This window comes from Phyllobates terribilis, unplaced genomic scaffold, assembly GCF_046119375.1.
Source record: "Phyllobates terribilis strain yellow unplaced genomic scaffold, ASM4611937v1 Scaffold_453__1_contigs__length_1468511, whole genome shotgun sequence".
NCBI lineage: Eukaryota > Metazoa > Chordata > Amphibia > Anura > Dendrobatidae > Phyllobates > Phyllobates terribilis.
Genome location: NW_027363213.1, coordinates 1,127,135 through 1,151,424, shown reverse-complemented (window position 1 = coordinate 1,151,424; position 24,290 = coordinate 1,127,135). Strand labels below are relative to the sequence as shown.

Below are 24,290 nucleotides of genomic sequence, written 5' to 3'. Positions count from 1 at the left end.
TTTTTACGGAAAAAAGGCAAAAAGCAGGATAATACAGAGATTTGAACCGTGAAACTGCAAAACCACAGTTATAGTTATCTGGCCTACACCAGAATCTTTTAAACAGATATATTTGTGTCTGAACACTCACAGACACACTCTTTTTTTTGGGGGGGGGACACCAAAAGGTTAATAAGACGGGTATTTGTACAGTCTGACGGAGGGAAAAAAAAAAAGAGGATTTAGATGAAAAAAAAAGGATTTTTCCTGGCCCCCGAGACCTGGGACTAAGTCTAGCAATTTGAGCAGCAGGAGCACACAGGACTGTAATGCAGTGTTTGTTGGTATAACCACTGCGTCTCCTATACAGCCTGCCTGCCTGATATCTGGGATGGATATTAGTCCTGAGAAGGACTGTTTGTTTGATTTGGCAGGCTTTAGAGACCCTACACTACCTATTTCGCACTATAATTCTCTCCCTAGCTCAGCAGCACTTTCCCTACACTGTCTGATCCCGGGCGACTGTGTCCAAGATGGCGGCACCCGGTTTTAAATACTCGAGGTGACGCTGTGCGGCCAGCCAATCAATTTAATGCCCACAACCAACATGGCAGCGGCATTACAGTGACTGGCTGGCAATCCCTGCATGTTCATTGGCTCTGTAAAGAGCGCCAAACATGTAGGGCGGAGACCCGAGCTCCTGCCCGAGTAACCCGGAAATGCTCAGTGCTCGCCGAACATCCCGAGTAGCGAGATGCTCGGGCGAGTACCGAGCAGTGTCGAGCATGCTCGCTCAACACTAGTAGTAACCACTAAATGCAGAGAAGTCACAGATTCTTCTCAGTCACTGGCTGTGGCCGCTTTATCGGTGGTGTAGTCCAGCCGTATCACTATTGTATGATCACCATTTTGCCTCTAGACTACAACTTTCTCCTCCACCCAAAACTGTTCAAATGATTTTGGCCATTGAAAGCCCTTTTCTATAGAACTTATAACCTGGAGGATCTACCTACCAACTGAAATCAGAAGACGCTGACCCTTACCTCCTCAGATCTGTAAACTACAAAGCCAAATGACAGCGTATGAAGAATGTGCTGACAAGTTAGAAAATCACTTGAAGAAAATATGATGAACCTATAAGAGAAAGTGGAGGGTAATGATGGTGTTGGCTTCCTAGATCCCTGATATCTTATTGGATGAATCTACCTTCTCTCCCTTCTGTGCTGCTGAATGTCCTCATATGGTCCCTACAAGACCAGGTCCAGTCTTTCTGACCAAACTTCACTTTTATGATCGTCAACATTAAATGTGCAGTGAGGGCCAAGTGTGAATTTCTGTACAATAACACCAGAGTTTCCCTTTATCCTGACTTTTCAATTTCTTTTAAAACCGACTAACTTCAAACAGGATTGTGATACACTATACAGAAAACATTACACCTGTGCCATGATATACAGGTGCTTCTCAATAAATTAGAATATCATCAAAAAGTTAATTTATTTCAGTTCTTCAAAAAAGTGAAACTCATATAGTATATCTAGTCATTACAAACAGAGTGATCTATTTCAAGTGTTTATTTCTGTTAATGTTGATGATTATGGCTTCTAGCCAATGAAAACACGAAAGTCATTATCTCAGTAAATTAGAATACTTTATAACATCAGCTTGAAAAATGTTTTTAAAATCCGAAATGTTGGCCTACCGAAATGTATGTTTAGTAAATGCCCTCAATACTTGGTCGGGCTCCTTGTGCATCAATTACTGCAATGTGGCATGGAGGGGATCAGCCTGTGGCACTGCTGAGGTGTTATGGAAGCCCAGGTGGCTTTGATAACAGCCTTCAGCTCGTCTGCATTATTGGGTCTGGTGTCTCTCATCTTCCTCTTGACAATACCCCATAGATTCTCTATGGGGTTAAGGTCAGGCGAGTTGCTGGACATTGATACTGTTGTTTTTAAACCAGGTATTGGTACTTTTGGCAGTGTGGACAGGTGACAAGTCCTGCTGCAGAATGAAATTTCCATCTCCAAAAAACTTGTCGGCAGAAGGAAGCATGAAGTGCTCTAAAATTTCATGGTAGACGGCTGCGCTGACTTTGGTCTTGATAAAACATAGTGGACCTACACCACCAGATGACATGGCTCCCCAAACCATCACGGATTGTGGAAACTTCACACTAGATCTTCAGCAGCTTGGATTGTGGCCTCTCCACTCTTCCTCCAGACTCTAGGACCTTGCTTTCCAAATGAAATGCAAAATTTACTTTCACCTGAAAACAACAGCTTGGACCACTGAGCAACAGTCCAGGTCTTTTTCTCCTTGGCCCAGGTAAGACGCTTCTGGCGTTGTCTGTTGGTCATGAGTGGCTTGACACAAGGAATGCGACACTTGTAACACATGTCCTGGATACGTCTGTGTGTGGTGGCTCTTGAAGCAATGACTCGAGCAGCAGTCCACTCCTTGTGAATCTCCCCCAAATTTTTGAATGGCCTTTTCTTAACAATCCTTTCAAGGCAGCAGTTATCCCGGTTGCTTGTGCACCTTTTTCTACCACACTTTTTCCTTCCACTCAACTTTCCATTAATATGCTTGGATACAGCACTCTGTGAACAGCCAGCTTCTGTAGCAATGACCTTTTGTGGCTTTCCCTCCTTGTGGAGTGTGTAAGTGACTGCCTTCTAGACATCTGTCAAGTCAGCAGTCTTCCCCATGATTGTGGAGCCTACTGAAACAGACTAAGGGACCTTTTTAAACGCATAGGAAGCCTTTGCAGGTGTTTTTTGTTAATTATTCTAATTTACTGAGATAATGACGTTTGTGTTTTCATTGGCTGTAAGCCATAATCATCAACATTAACAGAAATAAACACTTGAAATAGATCACTCTGTTTGTAATGACTCTATATAATATATGAGTTTCACTTTTTGTATTGAAGAACTGAAATAAATTAACTTTTTGATGATATTCTAATTTATTGAGAAGCACTTATATCTCTAAGCTATGCGAGGCTGATAGCTGTAATATACTGTAATATTTTCACCTGCAGGAGATGTGTTGGTATGACTCGAGCCCTGGTATGTTGGATTCACTTCACGTCATAAATTACATTATGTTTTCAATCCTAAGGAATTCAGATTACTGCACAATCTCTCCTGAAATGGGGGGCGCTAATACTTTCTCCACTCTTCTGGTCAGGTTATTGTAGCTCCAATGGTCCACCATAAATAAGTGTAAGTTAATGTTGGAGTTCTCCCCTCATACATATGTTCTTGTTGTGGATGTAACATTTTTTATGTCTTTTTTTTCCAGGTTCATTCTGTATGATAGTTTGATTGTGGTGGGATCGGCCGGCCTCACTTATGTGAATCTGTAACTCCCTGGTAGTCTTTAAAAAAGGTCTCCATTACGTCTTCCCAATGCCCGAGGTCTAAATTTAAGACACCTCAGCTCTGCACTATTATAAAAAGTTCATTTAAAATGTCTAATATTTCTTCTTGAAACTCATCTGATCTGAAAATATTGTCCCTTATGATAGTTTAGATTGCCAAGAACCACCGAGCCCCATACTCTAATTACTCCAGAGAGGTTTCACCACTATTTACTCATTTTTTTACTAAAGAAGCCTGTTCAGCTTGATTTCTTCAGTTCTTCAGTAGATGTGTTATGGTCTATAGTCACAGTTTTGCCCATCACCCCTTTAACTTCTTTAAAGGGAATCTGTCACCCCCTGGGCGATTTGAGACCTCTAATATGGGCATACAGGTTATAGAAAAGTAAATCTATACATACCTGTATGGTCCATAGTAGAGGTCTGCTTGCAGTGAAATTGAGTTTTATAAAATCTGTCTTCACATGCTTGGCGTCCCCCGGACACCAAGAAATCCCCGCCTATCTCTTTAGTTAGCCCAGAAATCCCCACCTATCTGCTTATTTAGCATGTCCCCCCCCCTCCCCTGCACGTCACAGGGACCTGTGACGTGCGCTCTTGTCACTCACTTCCTGCACATGCGCGTTGCGACGCTCACATCAGGAGCGCTTTGTTTCCTCCCGGCCCGTTTGTCTCTGCACTGTTCCGCAGTGTTCTGGTGCACCGGGGAGGCTGCATTGGGGAGCCTGCGCACCAGAACACTGCGGAGCAGTGGAGAGACAAACGGGCCGGGAGGAAACAAAGCTCTCCTGATGTGAGCGTCGCATTGCGCATGTGTAGCACCCTGAGGACTCGGCTGCTACAGGGGTATTGCACCTCACTCCAGAGGTGTGGTATTCCACTCCCGGGTAAGGATGGAGTGTGGGACTGAGCTCAGTAGGCTGCATGCACTACATACATCCCATTTCCGGGGGACAGAATTACGGTACTCCCACCAAGTATATGTGCAGGTACGACAGCGTCTGTCCCTGGCTGGAGTGGGAGGGGGGTGGAACATCCCAGTAGTGTAGGGGCAGATAGGGGGAGTACTCTGGGTAAAGCTAGGAGCTCATTGGGTGCTAGTCACCTGGGCTCACACATAGAGGGAGTATATAAGGTGGGCACCATCTTAGGACAGGGTCAGTCAGTCTGAGGAGGAGCAGAGCAGAGGAGCTCAGCCAGGAGGGCTGACAGGGAGCTGTGGCTCCGGCTGGGCCCAGCTCCAGAGCCAAGCCTGCAGAGGAGAGAGGAGAAAGAAAGGCCCAGAGTGGAAGACCAGAGGGAACCCTAAGAACCCAGAATCAGACCAAAAAGGGTGAAGGGTTGGCGGACACGGGTACCGGAACCCGAACTGGTGGAGGCCACTTATCCTCAGCCAGGAACCGGAGGTCGTGGTCAAGATTTGCCACGACCCTCACCAAATCCACCAGAAAGGCACACCAAGCATAGGGTCAGGGAACCCAGAGGAGGTTTGACCACTAAGAGACCCGAGGGAGCCGGCCAAAGGTGGATCCCTGGTGGGAATGGCCAGAGACAGAGAGGGAGAAGGGAGCTCAGGACCACGCTCCAGAACTGCCTGGGGGTTAGCCGAGTCCAGGACCTGGTGGACGCAGCACGGCTCGGGTGGTCACTCAAGGCCAGAGTGACTGAGAGAACACTTGTGAGTAAAACCCCTGAAACTGCATCTCCTGACTCTGACTCTTCTTACTGCACCGTCACAACCCCCCTCATCTTCACCTGCTGCCCTGAGGCCATACCCCTCCCGTTGGGGGTTATACCACCACGCTGCACATCCTTATACACCTGGCCTCAGTGGACTGTTCTGCAGCGGCGGCTTCAAAGCCGCACTCAACGGGTGGCGTAGTCGATCAAGTTAACATCTACTGCCATAGACTGCCACTTAGTTTGACACCCTGGGCACGGACCGGGTCACCGCCACAAGGACTACTACCCCTACCCAGATCCGGCTCCGGGTTTCCCCTGAACATGGCCCAGGGGGCGCGTCAACTTTGGCGTAGTCGGCAGGATAACGTGCCCGCAACCACCGGGTACTGCGTGCCTGAAGAAAAGTTTATCTGTACCGTAAAAAGAAGTCTCCCGCCAATTCCGGAGGGTCCCCGCCATCGGACGCCATCACGGGTCGTTTCCCGCCGGTTGCCCGTCATCTGCAGCTTTTTCCCGCCATCCACAGAGTTTCCCGCCACTGGGAGATGATTCCCGCCATCTGGGAAGATTTCCCGCCCTGGCAGAGCGGACGCCATTATGGGCGTGCCAGAGGGTGGCAAGAGGCCACCTCCCATCGTGGGCCAGGACCAAGAATGGCGCCAAAAACGAAGACCGCCCCCACCAGCAGAGACTGCAATGATTGAGATGTCCATCAGCGTGGGGGGTCTGCCCCTGGAACTGACAATCACCAAGTTGCCCCAGGACCGCCCTCAATGGGGGCGGATACAGAACAAAACAGAGAAGATGGGTGCAGCCTGGAGGAGTCTGGAGGAGCCGTACCCGGAGATGGAGGGAGAGGCAGGCAGCACCGACCCTGTGGTCAGGAGCCTGATGCAAGCCACCACTCCACAAGACCTGGTGGAGATCCTGGCACAGCTCCCCCGAGACCGGGAGCGTGCACAGACCGCGCTGGAGGGCCTCGCATGGAGGATGGCCCAGGTGCAGCGAGAAACGCTGACGGAATGGAGCAGGGAGATGGCCCAGCAGGCTGGAACCCGCCAGCGAAGCACACCACCCGCAACGAGGAGCACGCCTGCCCCTGAAGAGGATGCAGAAGGGACGGAGGCCGGAGACGACGCCGCAGAGGGAGCTGAAGAGACGGAGGCAAGTAAAGGGGACGTCACTACCCCAAGCCCAGCCACCGTAAGCCTACCCCCGCTCCCCGTCGCAGAGCCCGAAATCCCACTGATCGTGCCCGTTGCCGCACCGCTACCGCTCCAGACTAGGCCTCAAGCAGGAGCCGCGGCCACGCCTCTTGTGACGTCACGCGCCTCAACCCTGAGCGCGGCCAAGCAGGAGACGCCACCGGCCTGGTCGCAAAGTCAAGTACACCCGGGCGCCGCCGTCTTCACGGTGCCCTTCACCTTCAGGGTGCCCCAGGCCTGGTCGCAAGGCCTGGTGAACCCGGGCGCCGCTACCACCACCGCGCCCTCAACCCACAAAGTCCTACCCCTGGGTGAAGACTTGTTCGCCCAACATACTTGCCCGGATGGGCAGCCCTTTGAGTGGCCACCGGAGTACTACCATCCCCGACTCCGGAAAGAAAGACCCCTGGATGAGCCCCTGATCCCGGCTCCGGCGCCCGCCAAGATCACCCCACTCTCGCTGGAGGAAGCGCAGTTTGCGTGGGACCCCACTGGAGGAGACCTCATCGGGTTCACTCAAGAGGACCCGGACGGGTCTGAAGGATACAGGGAGGAAGCATCAGGAGGACGCCGTTATTAGAGTATGGTAAAAAAAGAACTGTATATAGTTACCCGTCGGGGTATGAGAACTGTTATAAGTACTGCTGCTAGTTAAAATATAGTCCCCGTTGGGACCAGCGAACTGTTACCCGTGTGTCCCTATCCCTTACCAGGCTGAGGACTGTGAGCAGCCATCCCTTATCCCCACTGGCCGAGGACTGAGAGCGGCCACCTCCCCTTGTATATAGTTGCGCTTTCTAAGGCGCCCCCTACTGGTTTTATAGGAAAACTGTTTTTTTTTCTTAAACTGACTGTTGCACTTTTACCTGGTCACAAGCGCACAGTGGCCAGTAACTCAAAGAACATTATTATAAAAGAGTTTTATATGAAAGAAAAAGTTTATCTTGTTTAAATCTGATAATGTTTAATGTTTTATATGGTTATGGATGTTTTGAAAAAAAAAAAAAATTGTATGTTTTTGGATATTTTATTCTTTTACAGCCCGAGGACGTGCTGTGATTTACCAGGGGGGAATGTAGCACCCTGAGGACTCGGCTGCTACAGGGGTATTGCACCTCACTCCAGAGGTGTGGTATTCCACTCCCGGGTAAGGATGGAGTGTGGGACTGAGCTCAGTAGGCTGCATGCACTACATACATCCCATTTCCGGGGGACAGAATTACGGTACTCCCACCAAGTATATGTGCAGGTACAACAGCGTCTGTCCCTGGCTGGAGTGGGAGGGGGGTGGAACATCCCAGTAGTGTAGGGGCAGATAGGGGGAGTACTCTGGGTAAAGCTAGGAGCTCATTGGGTGCTAGTCACCTGGGCTCACACATAGAGGGAGTATATAAGGTGGGCACCATCTTAGGACAGGGTCAGTCAGTCTGAGGAGGAGCAGAGCAGAGGAGCTCAGCCAGGAGGGCTGACAGGGAGCTGTGGCTCCGGCTGGGCCCAGCTCCAGAGCCAAGCCTGCAGAGGAGAGAGGAGAAAGAAAGGCCCAGAGTGGAAGACCAGAGGGAACCCTAAGAACCCAGAATCAGACCAAAAAGGGTGAAGGGTTGGCGGACACGGGTACCGGAACCCGAACTGGTGGAGGCCACTTATCCTCAGCCAGGAACCGGAGGTCGTGGTCAAGATTTGCCACGACCCTCACCAAATCCACCAGAAAGGCACACCAAGCATAGGGTCAGGGAACCCAGAGGAGGTTTGACCACTAAGAGACCCGAGGGAGCCGGCCAAAGGTGGATCCCTGGTGGGAATGGCCAGAGACAGAGAGGGAGAAGGGAGCTCAGGACCACGCTCCAGAACTGCCTGGGGGTTAGCCGAGTCCAGGACCTGGTGGACGCAGCACGGCTCGGGTGGTCACTCAAGGCCAGAGTGACTGAGAGAACACTTGTGAGTAAAACCCCTGAAACTGCATCTCCTGACTCTGACTCTTCTTACTGCACCGTCACAACCCCCCTCATCTTCACCTGCTGCCCTGAGGCCATACCCCTCCCGTTGGGGGTTATACCACCACGCTGCACATCCTTATACACCTGGCCTCAGTGGACTGTTCTGCAGCGGCGGCTTCAAAGCCGCACTCAACGGGTGGCGTAGTCGATCAAGTTAACATCTACTGCCATAGACTGCCACTTAGTTTGACACCCTGGGCACGGACCGGGTCACCGCCACAAGGACTACTACCCCTACCCAGATCCGGCTCCGGGTTTCCCCTGAACATGGCCCAGGGGGCGCGTCACATGCGCGGGAAATGAGTTAGACCAGTGCACGTCACAGGTCCCTGTGACGTGCAGGGGAGGTGGGGAACATGCTAAATAAGCAGATAGGCGGGGACTTCTTGATATCCGGGGGACGCCAAGCATGTGATAACGGATTTTATAAAACTCCATTTCACTGCAAGCAGACCTCTACTATGGGCCATACAGGCATGTATAGATCTACTTTTCTATAACCTGTATGCCCATATTATAGGTCCGAAATCTCCCAGGGGGTAGTAGATTCTCTTTAACCCCTCTACATGGATCTGGACTTACACAGAGACCCCTAGCTTGGGCCACTGTGTTACCTGCTGTTCTGTTGTGTCAGATGGGAAGAATAGTCAGGTATTCGGGTCAGAACCAGGAGGGCAGAGAAAATACAAAATCAGAAGAAACGAGTAGTCCGTAAACGGGCCGGGGTCACAATAAGAAACAAATAGACAAACCGGGAGCTGAGCACAGAGGTCTGAACCAGAGGAGAACAAGGCTGTAACTGGCAGCTTCCGGCAATATGCTTCCAGCTTTAGTAGGGTGTGGTGCTTTCCAGTTCTCTGAAGGAGGGAGCTGATTACTCCAGCTGGACAGCACACACACCCATACTGCCAGACTGGATGATACTACTGGTCCCAGCAACCCTAATCTTAATGGCTGGACAGAGCCTGCGCCGCAAGAGCTTCTGGTTCCGATGTCTCCTCCATCACCAGTGCACCTTCAGAATGAATAAGGCTCGTGGTGACAGAATTAGACGTTGCAGGATCAGATCTCAGAGAAAATGGGACACACCATTTGTAGAAACCTTGATATGACAAAATGAAAGAAAACCATAGCTGTAGAAATCCCCATAAAGTTACTCCATCTTGGAAATTATAACCTTCAGGGAATTAATCTATAGGAGTAGGGACTATCTTGACTCCACAGGCACTTTCCGGAAATTAGCACGCAGTGGATGTTGGAGAGTGAAAATTGCAAACATGCCCTTTTATTACCCAACGCACAGTGCCCAGATTAATTAAGTGGTTTCTTCTCACTATAGTAATGCTAAATGTGGTTTGGGCACAGTCTTTTAGACTGTGAACTGTCATTCACTTGGTGAATAATTGTTTTTTTTTTACGTAACTTGCCATTTTTACAGACACTAAGTAAAAATGTTAAAAAATGTAAGAATATTTTATTCAAAAATAATACTTAATTTTATTCTTTGCAGATGACTGTACCAGGAGATCAGAAGGACAACTGACATCTTCAATTTTTAAATCACATGAGGTTGAGATCCCACAGGATACAAATGAAGTGAATGCCATTACTCCAGATATACCATCATCCTTTCACAGCAAAGATCTGTCATCTAATCCTTTGAAACAGGTTCCGTCTTCTGATACATTAGCGACTACTAAGGAAAATCAAAGTTACAAAATAAGCATTAAAAAACAAATTGCTCCTAAAGCAAAGAAGACATTTTCACGTTCAGAATATAGAAATACTCTTCTTAAACAAGAAAAAATTCACAAATCAGATCTTGTGAGGCACCAGAGAACTCACACAGGGGAGAAGCCTTTTTCCTGTTCAGAATGTGGGAATGGTTTTAACTACAAATCAGAGCTTGTTATACATCAGAGAACCCACACAGGGGAAAAGCCTTTTTCATGTTTGGAATGTGGGAAATGTTTTAACCAAAAATCAGCTTTAGTTATGCACCAGAGAACCCACACAGGAGAGAAGCCTTTTTCATGTTCGGAATGTGGGAAATGTTTTAACTATAAATCAGTTTTGATTAATCACCAGAGAACTCACACAGGGGAGAAGCCTTTTTCCTGTTCAGAATGTGGGAAATGTTTTAACCAAAAATCAGCTTTAGTTATGCACCAGAGAACCCACACAGGGGAGAAGCCTTTTTCTTGTTCAGAATGTGGGAATGGTTTTAGCTACAAATCAGAGCTTGTTATACATCAGAGAACCCACACAGGGGAGAAGCCTTTTTCATGTTCGGAATGTGGGAAATGTTTTAACCATAAATCAGTATTGATTAGTCACCAGAGAACTCACACAGGGGAGAAGCCTTTTTCCTGTTCAGAATGTGGGAAATGTTTTAACCAAAAATCAGCTTTAGTTATGCACCAGAGAACCCACACAGGGGAGAAGCCTTTTTTCTGTTCAGAATGTGGTAATGGTTTTAACTACAAATCAGAGCTTGTTATACATCAGAGAACCCACACAGGGGAGAATCCTTTTTCTTGTTCAGAATGTGGGAAAGGTTTTAACTACAAATCAGAGCTTGTTAAACATCAGAGAACCCACACAGGGGAGAAGCCTTTTTCTTGTTCAGAATGTGGAAAATGTTTTAACCTAAAATCAGGTTTGGTTATTCACCAGAGAACCCACACAGGGGAGAAGCCTTTTTCCTGTTCAGAATGTGGAAAATGTTTTAAACAGGAATCGGCGCTTTATACACATCAGAGAATTCACACAGGGGAGAAGCCTTTTTCCTGTTCAGAATGTGAAAAATGTTTTAACCAGAAAGCGGGGCTTTATACACATCAGAGAACCCACACAGGGGAGAAGCCTTTTTCCTGTTCAGAATGTGGGAAATGTTTTAACCGGAAAGCGCATCTTGATAGCCACCAAAGAACCCACACAGGAGAGAAGCCGTTTTCCTGTTCAGAATGTGGAAAATGTTTTAAACAGGAATCGGCGCTTTATAGTCATCAGAGAGCCCACACAGGGGAGAAGCCTTTTTCCTGTTCAGAATGTGGGAAATGTTTTGTGAAGAAATTATCTCTTTTGAGTCACCAAAGAAGTCACACAGAGGAGAAGCCTTTTTCATGTTCTTAATGTGGGAAATGTTTTACACGGAAGCCACATCAGAGAAGCCACAGAGGGGAAAAGCCTTTTCATGTTCAGAATTTTGGAAATGTTTTAACCGAAAATTGTATCTTCTTAAAGGGGTTACTAAGAAAAAAAAAAATAATAATAATTCAGCTCAACCATTGAGGAATCCAAAGCTCAGGAAAACAGCAGTGCAGCAGGAATACGAATCGAGAGCAGAAAAAAATCCAGCTTCAATGACTAAAGACCTTACTGTCTGAAACGTGTCTGCTAGAAAATATTTCCCCCTCTAGAGTAGTAACATCCATGCTGTTATCTCAGGTTTTTTATATTTACTTAATAAAGCAATGTTTTTAGAGGATCATTGAAGCTGGATTTTTTTCTGCTCTCGATTCTTAAAGGGGTTGTCCTCTACTTGGACAATGCTTTGTCATTCCTCATGTTTGGCCTCGTTAAATGTGACGCCAGCGCTGATGGGGCTCAGGGCTCACATGGCGTAACAACCTGACCTGAGCCCCGGGAACACAAGTGCTGACACCGATGGAACGGCACAAGTATTGGAGGTTTGTATAATTCTTATAATCATGTTTTGAAATAAGTATATCATTTATCCATTATGTATATATTCAGTGTGTTCATTAATAGAGATGTGAATCCTTCGTTATAGAAATATAGGTTTATCAAAAGATCATAACAGGTCTACTTTTCAGTCATGCTCTTTGCGGTCAGAAGCATCTAACATTCTGAGATACAGTGGTGTAAAACAAAGTGTTTGCCCCGTCCTGATTTCTTATTCTTTTGCATATTTGTCACACCTAAATGTTTCAGATCATCAGATGTAAATATTAGACAAAGATAACACAAGTAAACACAAAATGCAGTTTTTAAATTAAGGTATTTTATTATTAAGGGAAAAAGAAATCCAAAGCTCCAGGGCCCTGTGTGAAAAAATCCTATTCCTCCCCCACCCCACACACACACACACACACCCCACTTAAAACATAAATTAACTGTGGTTTATCACATCTTTGGGATTCTGAGTTAAATTTCCCTAGCCACACTCAGGCCTGATTGCTCCCATACCTGTTCTCAATCAAGAAAATACTTTAATAGGAATTGCTTGACGAAGTGAGGTAGACCAAAAGATCCTCAAAAGCTAGACATCATGCCGCAATCCAAATAAATTCAAGAACAAATGAGAAAAAAAGTAATTGAGATCGATCAATCTGGAAAAGGTTATAAAGCCATTTCTAAAGCTTTAGTACTCCACAGTGAGAGCCATTATCCACAAATGGCAAAAGCATGGAATAGTGGTCAACCTTCCCAGTTGTGGCCGGCCGACCTAAATTACCCAAAGAACGCAGCGGCGACTCATCCAAGAGGTCACAAAAGACTCCGCAAGAACATCCAAAGAACTGCAGGCCTCGCTTACCTCAGTTAAGGTCAGTGTTCAAGACTCCACCATAAGAAAGAGACTGGGCAAAAATAACCTGCATGGCATAGTTCCAAGACTAAAACCATTGCTAAGCAATAAGAACATGAATGCTCTTCTCAGTTTTGTCAGAAAACATCTTGATGATCCCCCAAGACTTTTGGGAGAATACACTGTGGACTGACGGGACAAAAGTTTAACTTTTTGAAAGGTGAATGTGCCATTACATCTGGCGTGGAAGTAACACAGCATTTCAGAAAAGGAACATCATACCCTCAGTAAAATATGATAGTGGTAGTGTGATGATCTGGGGCTGTTTTGCTGCTTCAGGACCTGGAAGACTCGCTGTGTTAAAATGGAACCATGAATTATGCTGTCTACCAAAAAATCCTGATGGAGAATGTCCGGCCAGCTGTTCATGACCTCAAGCTGAAGCACATTTGGGTTATTCAACAGGACAATGATCCGAAACACACCAGCAAATCCACCTACCTCTGAATGGCTTAAGAAAAACAAAATTAAGACTTTGGAGTGGCGTAGTCAAAGTCCTGACTTTAATCTGATTTAGATGCTGTGGCATGACCTTAAATAGGCGGTTCATGCTCGGAAACCCTCCAATGTGGCTGAATTACAAAAATTTAGCAAAAATGAGTGGCCAAAATTCCCCCAGAGCGTTGTAAAAGACTCATTGCCAAACTGCAAACGCTTGATTCCAGTTGTTGCTGCGAAGGGTGGCCCAACCAGATATTTGTTTAGGGGGCAATCACTTTTACACACAGGGCCCCTAAATAATAAAGACCTTAATTTAAAAACTGCATTTTGTGGTTACTTGTGTTATCTTTGTCTAACATTTCAATTTGTTTGGTGATCTGAAACATTTAAGTTTGACAAACATGCAAAAGAATAGGAAATCAGGAAGGGGCAAACATTTTCACACCACTGTATGTGTAGAAGCCGTAACCGTATCTTTTGAATCACAGTATGCTTAGAATATTATCTATAGTCGGCAGCAAGTATTAGTGTTAGCTGCCTGTCATATCTGATTGTGTATATTTTGCATTGCCTGTATAAGCTTGATCGGAATGAATTAGAGTCAGACAGCCTGCTGAGTATCTCACTTGTCTCCTTGTTAAACAAAATAAACAGATTTTTACTGCGGAATTCAGGATGATCTCCTATCTCACTTGCTAGAAAGTGAAATATTCCTGTCAATAATTATTTTTATTTTAGGGTCAAACATGTGGAATGTTTGTCCACTACTTGTACAACTCCTTTAAACATCAAAATTCCCACAGCGGGAGAAGTCATTCTCATACCAAGAGTGTGAAAAATGAAAAATTAATTACTGGAAAATCAAATTTTGTTGACCATCAAAAATAACTCCGATGGGGAGAAACTATATATGTTATTGACAAATTGTACAAAAACGTATAACATAATTAACCCCTTAATGACCACCAATATGTCTTTACTGATCTGAGGTATAAGAGACTAGCGTCCTCCAACAGGTGACAATCCAGCTGTACACTATAGCTGACAACTTGCTGCATTGGCCACAATCAGTGTTGGAACCGACCATGACCGTTTAACTCCTTAGATTCTGCTGTCAATAGTAACTACAGCAACTAGATGATTAAAGGGAATGTGCCATAAAAAAATGTAAATAATTAAAAAAATGTAAAGTATTAATGTTTTGATTTTTTTTTTAAATGTCATTTGTTTTTAACCCTCCGTCACATACAATATCGGTTCTAACGAGTTCACATACAATGTGACTGTCAGGCGCAGGCTAGAAAAATAGCTATAATATCTAATGTTTGCAATTTCAGTGTTCTAAAAGTGATCAGTGACCTTCATAGGGATGTAATAAAAGAGACTACACATAATCAGGTGCAAAAAAAAAAAACATTTACTTAACATAAAACTAATAACTCTGAAATACAAACATTTCAAAACTCCCGCCAAATAAAAGAGATGTGCCTGTCAGGCCTATTGTATGTGACGGAGGGTTAATGAAGTAAAATATGAAAAATAATTTAACAAGGTTTGGTATTTCCACTTTTAAACACTGGGGGGAGCAGCTGCTGAAATTTGCCATGAAAACCTAGTGTACAACTGGCTCACATTACGACTGCAGTAAATTGGGGCTGGATCTGCTCTCCTGTGTGTGATGTCGCTCCTCTCCTCCCTTCTGGGTGTTTGTAACAGGATAAGAGAGGATGAAGTTTAGGATCACAGTGTGGAGCCATTTTGTTGGTGACTGGCAGTGATACTGACAAGTACAGTGTCACCAAGGATGGCCGGCAGCGCCACTTCTGTTAGTGCTGCTCTCTGTATCATAAGCTGGGGTTAGATACTGTCCTGGTAGCCCTTCCAAGAATTTAGATTGAGATAATTGAGATTGAGAAAGAAAATAACAGACAGCCAGTGTGTGTGTACAATTCTTGTCTGCCCTCAGAACCCAAGCAACAAGTACTTTATTACACCCCCAGAAGACAGGGGTGGCTAACATTACCTAAGAAAGAAAGTATTTTAATTGGAAATAACAGTCGTCCTTGAAAGCAGCTCCGTCTAATTTACTATACTTTTAAAAACTAAGGAAAGCTTAACACGAAGACAGCTCTATATTTCATACAATGCCGTGTTATCGCTTTTATGAGTAACACTTATAAGGCTAATATTAAAATATAAAATTATAAAAAATATATAGGTAGATTTAATTGTCTAACATAATAATCAAAGCAAAGTATAAATAATTACCATAACAATATGCGGAGTGTTACACACACTGGGATTATTCACAGCACATGATACACTACACATATCTAGACACAGGGCTCAGTGTAGTGTATCACATGATGGGATTAGATGCACCAGTCCGGGGCGTATTGCACACGATGATGGGATTAGATACATCTGTCCAGTCCAGGGCGTATCGCACACGATGATGGGATTAGATACACTGGTCTGGGGAGTATCGCACATTTTGTTGGTGACCGCCAGCGATACTGACAAGCACAGTGTCACTGAGGATGGCCAGCAGAGCTGATCCTGATAGATGGTGCTGCTCGCTGTATCATAAACTGGGGTTAGATATGTGGACTGTATCACATGCGCGATTAGATACGCTTAGAGTAACAAATGCTGCAATTAGATACAGGACTAAGTGTACTGTATGACATTATGGGATTAAATATTGAGCTCAGCAGAGTGTATCACACAGGATGGAATTACATACACAGTTTCTAATGTATGGAGCAGGGTCACACCTTACACCACTGCTCCTATAGAAGTGGACGGAGAGGGGTCACACATTACACCACTGCTCCCATAGAAGTGGACTGAGCGCGGTCACACATTACACCACTGCTCCCATAGAAGTGGACACAGCAGGGTCAGACATTACACCACTGCTCCCATAGAAGTGGACGAAGTGGGGTCAGACATTATACCACTGCTCCCATAGAAGTGGACAGAGCGGGGTCAGACATTACACCACTGCTTCCATAGAAGTGAACAGAGCGGGGTCAAACATTACACCACTGCTTCTATAGAAGTGGACGGAGCGGGGTCAGACATTACACCACTGCTTCCATAGAAGTGGACAGAGCGGGGTCAGACATTACACCACTGCTTCCATAGAAGTGGACAGAGCAGGGTCAGGCAAAAAAAAACAAACCTGTTGTCCAAGTCTCAGGAATTCCACATATTCACAAGGATCAGACGGAATCTACAGGACGGTGAGGAGTTTGTCTCCAAGCATACAACCACGTGGAGGTCTGCGGAACACAGAAAAGCCACAAAGGACCATCCATTGACAATTGGATCAATCCCGGAGAGGAAAAGCCATTCCATAGCTGAGAAATGGATTTTATTCATGACTATTCTAAGAAAAGTAACATACAGTTTAAGTTTGTTCATAGCCATACAGAGGTACAATTATGGTCTATTTGTATAGCCAATGTGAAGCAGAGAATCTTAGTATTGATAAAATGTTTTACTCTGTAAAAAAGTTACAGAGAAACCTTCAAAATGTGATGCATATGGTCCGTGTGTACAATAATTTAGTCTTTGAAGAAACTGACACACACCAAGCATGGATTATCACACAAGACATCAGTCATACTGACAAACAGGTGGTCACACAAGAGACCAGTCATACTGAGACACAAGACGCTGATGGGGATTACTTTGATTGTCCAAATTGTTTGATTTTGGCAGAACATATTGAACAATTGGAGGATCAAATTGATACCAGGACAGAGTTATTGTCCAAATTACACCAAGACATAAAAAAGGTTTCTGTTCATACAAGATCCAATAGTGAAAGTGAAGATAGTGCCTCCACATCATTTGTACCTGACACACAAGATCCAGATGTTTCAGGAGACGCTTTACAGGGAAATGAATTAGAAAGGAAAAAATTACATGACAGAGCAGCACGAATCAATCTTAAAATACACGATCAATTAATGAAAATTGTAAAAGACATTCCAAAGTACAATGATAAGATGGATGCTTTTTATAATGCAGATATTTTTTAATCCAATACAGATGAATTCCATCTTAATAACGAACAAAAAAACAAGACATTCAGAGTATGGTTACCCTCACATATGGTAAAAAGATTACAGATCGCACCCAGACTAAATAATGATAATGAACTGACACATAGTACAAAAGAAGACAGACTTAAGGCCCCGTCACACATAACGAGATCGCTAGCGAGATCGTTATTATGTCACGGTTTTGGGATCGCTGGAGAGTTGTTTCGTGATCGCTGGGGAGCTGTCAAACATGCAGAACTTACCAACGATTTCGGCCGCCCCAGCGATCTAACTAACGATCTCGTTGGTCGTTGGGGCGCTTTCACACAGCAGCTATTTCAACGGTCCACACCTTGATAGGGACTGTACTGTGTCACAAAGGCGTGCATAAAATCACTTTTCCGCGCCCCCTCATCTTCGATTGGTGGACGCTACTGCGTTCTGATTGGGCGGCCTTGATTTAACATCGCTACTGTGTCTTCGGTCAGACGGGAACACTGGTGTGTGCATTGTTCCTGTACAGATGTATGGATGTCCATATATTTATATGAATATATATATATATAGAGATGTAAATGGCCATTTATGTGTATGCATATCTGTATGTTTGAGAGTATGTATGTGTATATATAGTTATCTGTATACGTATGTGTATATGAGTGTGTGTATATATTTATGTACTTAAAAATATGTATGAGTACATGGATGAATCTGTTTACATACGAGTATACGAATGTATATGCGTGTGTGTATGTATGTATGTATCTGTATACGCATGTGTATACATATGTATGTATATGTATATGTGTGTGTGTGTGTGTGTGTGTGTGTGTGTGTATGTATATATATATATATAATATGGACTGCTTACTGCGGTGACTACTGCTACTACTGAAAGAATGAGAAACAAAGCTTTTGCATAGTAGAACACACAGTTTATTAGACACATCAGTACAGAAATGTCAGTACTGTAGAAACATGAGTAGTTGCCCACTATAGGTTCTGATGCTGCCAAGGAACAGCACCAGGACCGTTAAAATACTGGCAGTAGTTGTCGCGGCAGGTCTTCGCATCATGGGTGTTTCTGCCATGTCCCACTGGTTGAAGGTCTGCAATTGCAGGATCGTTTGCACGCCATTCACCGAGCTCCACTTCCCCATTGGCTAGGCCCACAGAGTCCACGAAGCCAGGCGGACAGTACGTAATTGCATCACGTCGACGAAGAAAGTTGTGAAGCGTGCAACAGGCCAAAACAACAGAGCCTATTGATTTAAGCTTCATGTTAATTGGCGTGTGAAAAACTCTGAAGCGGTTGTCCAGGACAGCGTGTCAGAAAACATGCTGTGTGGGTGTGTGTGCACGAGACCCCTAAAATATCTGCCCATGCAAAAGCATATATATACAGATAGAAGCCAAGCCCTCCCTCCCTGAAGAGCAATGATAGCAGATAATTGGTAGATGTCCTATAAATGAATTAAAAATGGAAACTCATTTGAGACCCCAAACAATATCTACCTCGCTAAAGATGTCTGATTTCTTCAAAGTGGAGTCACAGCTGGAGAACGCTGGTGGGATCCGAAAACAAGGACGCATTAGCGACCAGTAATCGGGGACGAGGGGCGCGGAAAAGTCCAATTTATGCACGCCTACGTGTCTCAGTTCTGAATCGCTAACGAGATCGTTAGTAAGGTGTCAAATACAGCGATGCACACTGCCCAGCGGGAACGCAATGACCCAGGAATGGTCCAGGAAGCTTTCTAACGATCAGCGATCTCGCAGCAGGGGCCTGATCGTTGCTACCTGTCAGACATAACGAGATCACTAGCGAGATCGCTATTGCGTCACGAAAGCCGTGACGCATCAACGATCTCGCTAGCGATCTCGTTATGTGTGACGGGGCCTTTAGACAATTGCTATTATGTACCACAGGAGACTCGCCCTCTCTTGACATTTTGCATCAATTGAGTGCGAGTATCCATGATGACCTGTTTGCTCTTTTGGTCAAATTTGAACAGGCCTATAGAATGGTGATGCCTGTTGGGCCTAATGAGGAACCAACATCCATGATCAAATTGTATGTAACAAAATTCAAGTACCTAGATCCTGTTTCAGTGCAATTGACGAGTGCTCTGACATCATTGCAGGAGGCAACACCTTTTATCGACAAAATTAGGAAATCCATGAAGCGGAAGCAGGTGAAGGCAAAAATAGCTGTAGTTCATGAGGAAAAAGATAGACAACTGACATCAGAGAAAACTCAACCAAAACCTAAACCCACATTAACATCTAGGAACAGAGATTACACTGAACATAGAGGTAAAAATATCACACAAAGGAACAATATCCATTGTTATTTTTGTGGTATACCTGGACATTTAAATTGGCAATGCAGAAATTTTTTTAAAGCAGAATCAGAGGCAGGTACACCAGGAACAGGTAAGCTTGGAAGGGAAAACTGACTTATCCAAAATCATCCATCAAACCTTCCGCCCCTCCATTCAATTCTCTCACATACACTGACAGTACACAAACACAGTCACCATATGCTCCATTAATCAGACAGTTCAGAGAGATGACAGTGAAAGAGTCAGATTCCAGAGACACTGGTCTGCTCCCATCTCCTCCATCTTTCTGACTAGCAAAAAATGCTCCCACACCCCTTTCATTGGAACTTTTGACTCGAGTTATATTGGATGACTGTGGAAGATCATTTCTCAATGTGATTTTGGCAGAACAAAGTGCTGTACTTCTCATTGATTCAGGGGCACAATTAAGTGTTACTAACTTTGAATTGATGGTAAAACCAGAATCTCCAAGTTGTAATATTATCGGATTCAGCAGAAAAGGAAAAACAAACGCAAAGCTCGTTCCCAATGTTATGTTGGAAATACCAGGTTCTTTCAAAACAGGAATTGACATTTGGTATTGTCGTGATTCTGAGAATATACTTGGCACAGATTTTATGCAGAGATTAGGATGGGTAATTGATCTAGGGAATCAAGTGATCTGGAAAGATTCTAATGGACGTAAACCTGTAGTCATTGACCCTAGTGAATATAGCCATGTTGGAAGTATTAGCTTGAATGATGTTGTGTCATCAGATAATTTATGGCCTGAAACTGGCGGTGATGAGGTACTGACTGAAATTGTACAATGCTTCCCTTCTCTTTGGGCTCAGTTCAGGAATGAGGTGGGTACAATGAAGGATGGTGTTGTGAATGTAGAAGGATGTGATCCTCCTCCACAGCGTCAGTATAAATTGCCTCCAGATTCAATTGGTTCTATGTCTAAGATCGTACAGGAATTGCTAGCTCAAGGTGTCATACCTAAGGCTAACTCTGTAAGTAACAATCCTTTATGGTGTGTATTGAAATCTGATGGTACATATCGAATGATATTGGATTTGCGGATGTTTAATAAACATACTCCCAATGTTACATCCATTGTTGCCGATACTCATGACATGATGGCAAGGCTAAATGCAAAGGCAAAATATTGCTCTGTACTAGACATCAGTAATGTTTTTTTCAGTATACCTATTGAAAAGAGCTGTCAGTACAAGTTTGCATTTACTTTCTTGGATGAACAATATCTGTTTTGCAGGTTACCTCTAGGAGCACATTTGTCACCTAGTGTTTTTCATCGGGCGTTGGTAAAGGTATTATCCAGATTTTCTAGGCCTGATTGCATACTGCAATATGTGGATGATATTCTGTTGTCTGCTGAGGATAAGGAGTCACATGTTTCTCTTTTGGCAGAATTATTTGAACTGTTGTATGATGCAGGGTTGAAATTGAACATTAAAAAGGTCAAATTGATGAAGACCGAGGTGAGATTTTTGGGAGTGTTGTTGAGTCCAGGAAAAAGACCGCCATTGCAGGAAAGAATAGAGGCGATCGCTTCTCTCCCAATCCCAACCACACACAAGGCATTGCGACATTTTTTAGGTCTTGTAAACTATTCAAGGGATTTCATTGAGGGTTTTGCTGATAAGGCCAGGCCTTTTGTATGATCTTTTGAAAGGTGAAATAATGATTATTTTGGTCTTTGGGATGGTGAACAACAAACCTCATTTGAACAAATGAAAATGAATTTACAGAATGCACCTGCTTTGTCCACAGTAGATTCTTCAGCTCTATTTGTTTTGCAAGTTCACCCATCAGAGACAGTGGTGTCTGCTGTTCTGTTACAATTGCAGGGAGAAGAGTGGAGAATTTTGGGCTATTTTTCTAAGCTTCTCTCACCAGTTGAAAGAGGTTTTGAAACTTGTGCCAGACATTTGGTAGGCGTCTACTTTGCAGTCAAAGCAACTGAGCACATTGTTGGTTTCAACAAAATCATTCTGCAAACTCCTCATTCTACACTAAAACTTCTCTTTGAGAAAAATATCCCAGATGTGTCACATCAGAGATTTGCCCATTGGTTACTGTCATTGTCTCCCAATCAAATTGAGGTAGATCATAAGGCCAAAGTTCTTCCTCAGTTAATGCAATATGAAGGGAAAACTCATGATTGTCTCCAGTCTTTTCAGGATCCGATTCCATCACTTTTCAGACGGAAGGCAGAGGTAACAGATGAAGCAGTCTTTGTAGATGGTTCCAGATTCTATTCAGATGGGCACTATTATACAGGATATGACATTTTTTATCCCACAAGAGGAAAGGTGGTAAAACACAAGTTACCGAATCATTTTTCAGCCCAGAGGGCAGAACTAGAAGCAGTAAAAATGGTGCTACAGCTGAATGAGGCTGACGATCAGTGTCCCATTGTAATCTGCAGTGTTAGCTCCTATGTTGTGAGATCACTGACAGATTATCTGCCAGTTTGGGAAAAAAGAGGCTATGTAGATTCTTCTAACAAGACTCTTGTACCTAGTGACACACTGAAAACAATTTTTGAGATAGCTTCAAAAACCCCTAATGGTTTTGCTATTGTCAAAGTTCCTGCCCATAAAAAGTCTGATGAAGTCTGATCTGTTGGAAATGCAACCGCAGATATGTTAGCCAAAGAGGCTGCCCTGACAGGAGAAGAAGTGTTTGAACCTGAACCTCTCGAAGGTTTCAGCAGTTCAAAGAACAGACACGCATATCCCTTCTTTTGCGGAAGAACAAGAAAAAGATACATATCTTGTTGCTTCCCGGGTTGATCCAAAACCTCCCTTTGTTTGTGAAAACGGGCTTTTGTGTCATGACTTAAATGGGGACTTGCATCCTGTTGTACCAAAACATCTACAGGATGAGTTCACGAGATATAATCATGAAAGCTTGGGTCATTTGGGCCAACAGGAATTGTTAGGCATTCTCAAAGAGAGATTTTACTGGGAACAGATGGAAAAGACTGTACAAAGTATTGTTCAATTATGCCTCATTTGTGCCCAAATTAATCCAAGACCAAAAGGACAGAAACCACCACTACTGCGAACCGCACCAGCAGATGGTCCATGGTTACAAATCGAGTACATTGGTCCATTACCATCAGGTAAAAATGGTCTCAGGTATGCATTGGTTGTAGTAGATGTTTTTTCTAAATGGGTTGAAATTTTACCTGTCAGGAAAGATGATGCTTTGTCTACAGCTAGAGCGTTAGTTAATCGTGTCTTTTGTACTTGGGGGATCCCAAGAATGATTACCTCTGATCGAGGAAGTCACTTCACAGGAAAAATCATGCGAGCAGTTTGTACTATTCTAGGAGTACAACAACAGTTTCATGTACCTTCCCATCCACAGTCTGCTGGTATTGTGGAAAGGATGAATAGAACAATAAAATCCAGATTTGCCAAAATGTTATTGGACAAAGGTAATACTTGGGTGGATGCAGTACCTTTTGTACTGTTGAGTGTTAGAGGAACAACTTCCTCCACAACTCAGTTTACTCCTTTTGAACTAATGACAGGAAGGAAAATGCCATTGATTTTCCTACATGAACCATTTTTGTCCACATCTCAAAAAGATGCTGTTCCAAGGTCCAAATGGTTGCAATTGTTGCAGGAAAACTTGAAAACCATTCTTCCACATGCTGCATCAAGAATGCAGAGGATGGAGCCACCATATGAATCAAAATTCAAAAAAGGGGCTCTAGTCATGATTAAAACTTTCAGGAAGAGTGGACCTTGGGAAAGTAACTGGCAAGGTCCCTTTGAAATAATCGACACCATGGGACAAGTTATGATCCCAGTGCAACAAGCATCCAATGTGGTTAAAAATACCAGCAGACAGCAAAATTTGTGGGTACATGTCAATCAATGCAAATTGTATATTGCAAAATAATGATACTGCATTTCTTTTAGGAAGAAATGGATTCCAATAAGAGCTGGAATACGGAATACCATGTCCTTGATGGAAGGGATTCAACACCAATCCTTCAAGAAAAGAAAAAGTTTCCCAGGAAAAGCTACTATCTGATGGAACTACATTTCTGCTACTTTGTACTATTTCAATTGTGATCTACGCAGAAGACATTTTATATCATGGAACAAATCCTAGTGAAGTGGATGGACATATCAAAGGAACTTTACATTCACGGAAACCAAGAGGATCAAGTATACAAAATCTAATAGATAATAAAACAGCAAAACAAGGGTGAACGAAAGATTAGATTCCTGAGAACGGTTATTATAAGAAAGTTCATACCCTGGTGGTATATAATATTCTCTAATCAGAAATCCAGACTAATGTAAACCAGAGAACAGTCGGAAAAATGAAGGAAGGAAAAATGAGAGCAGTCCGACCATAAAGTCCCAAAGCGTCATGTGCAGTGGAAATCAAAATAAGTTTATTTATTACAGGTGACAACAATGGATAACAAAACAATCGCAAAAAAATATAAAATAAATACACTAAAAACAGGGGCGCATGTCCAGGAAGTATATAGAAATCATGATGGGAACAGCCAATCTCACAAACAATAAATAGCAAGATATAAACGTCACAT

The 24,290-nt window shown here is 43.9% G+C and overlaps 1 protein-coding gene and 1 pseudogene across 1 annotated transcript in view; one reads left to right on the top strand and one right to left on the bottom strand.

Annotated features, from left to right (window-relative positions):
• The window catches only part of LOC141229036 (oocyte zinc finger protein XlCOF29-like), a 242,596-nt gene that overhangs the window by 139,671 nt on the left and 78,635 nt on the right, over positions 1 to 24,290 (bottom strand). The gene's annotated exons all lie outside the window — the stretch shown is intronic.
• Positions 1 to 24,290, top strand: part of LOC141229040 (uncharacterized) — a 69,094-nt pseudogene that overhangs the window by 12,138 nt on the left and 32,666 nt on the right.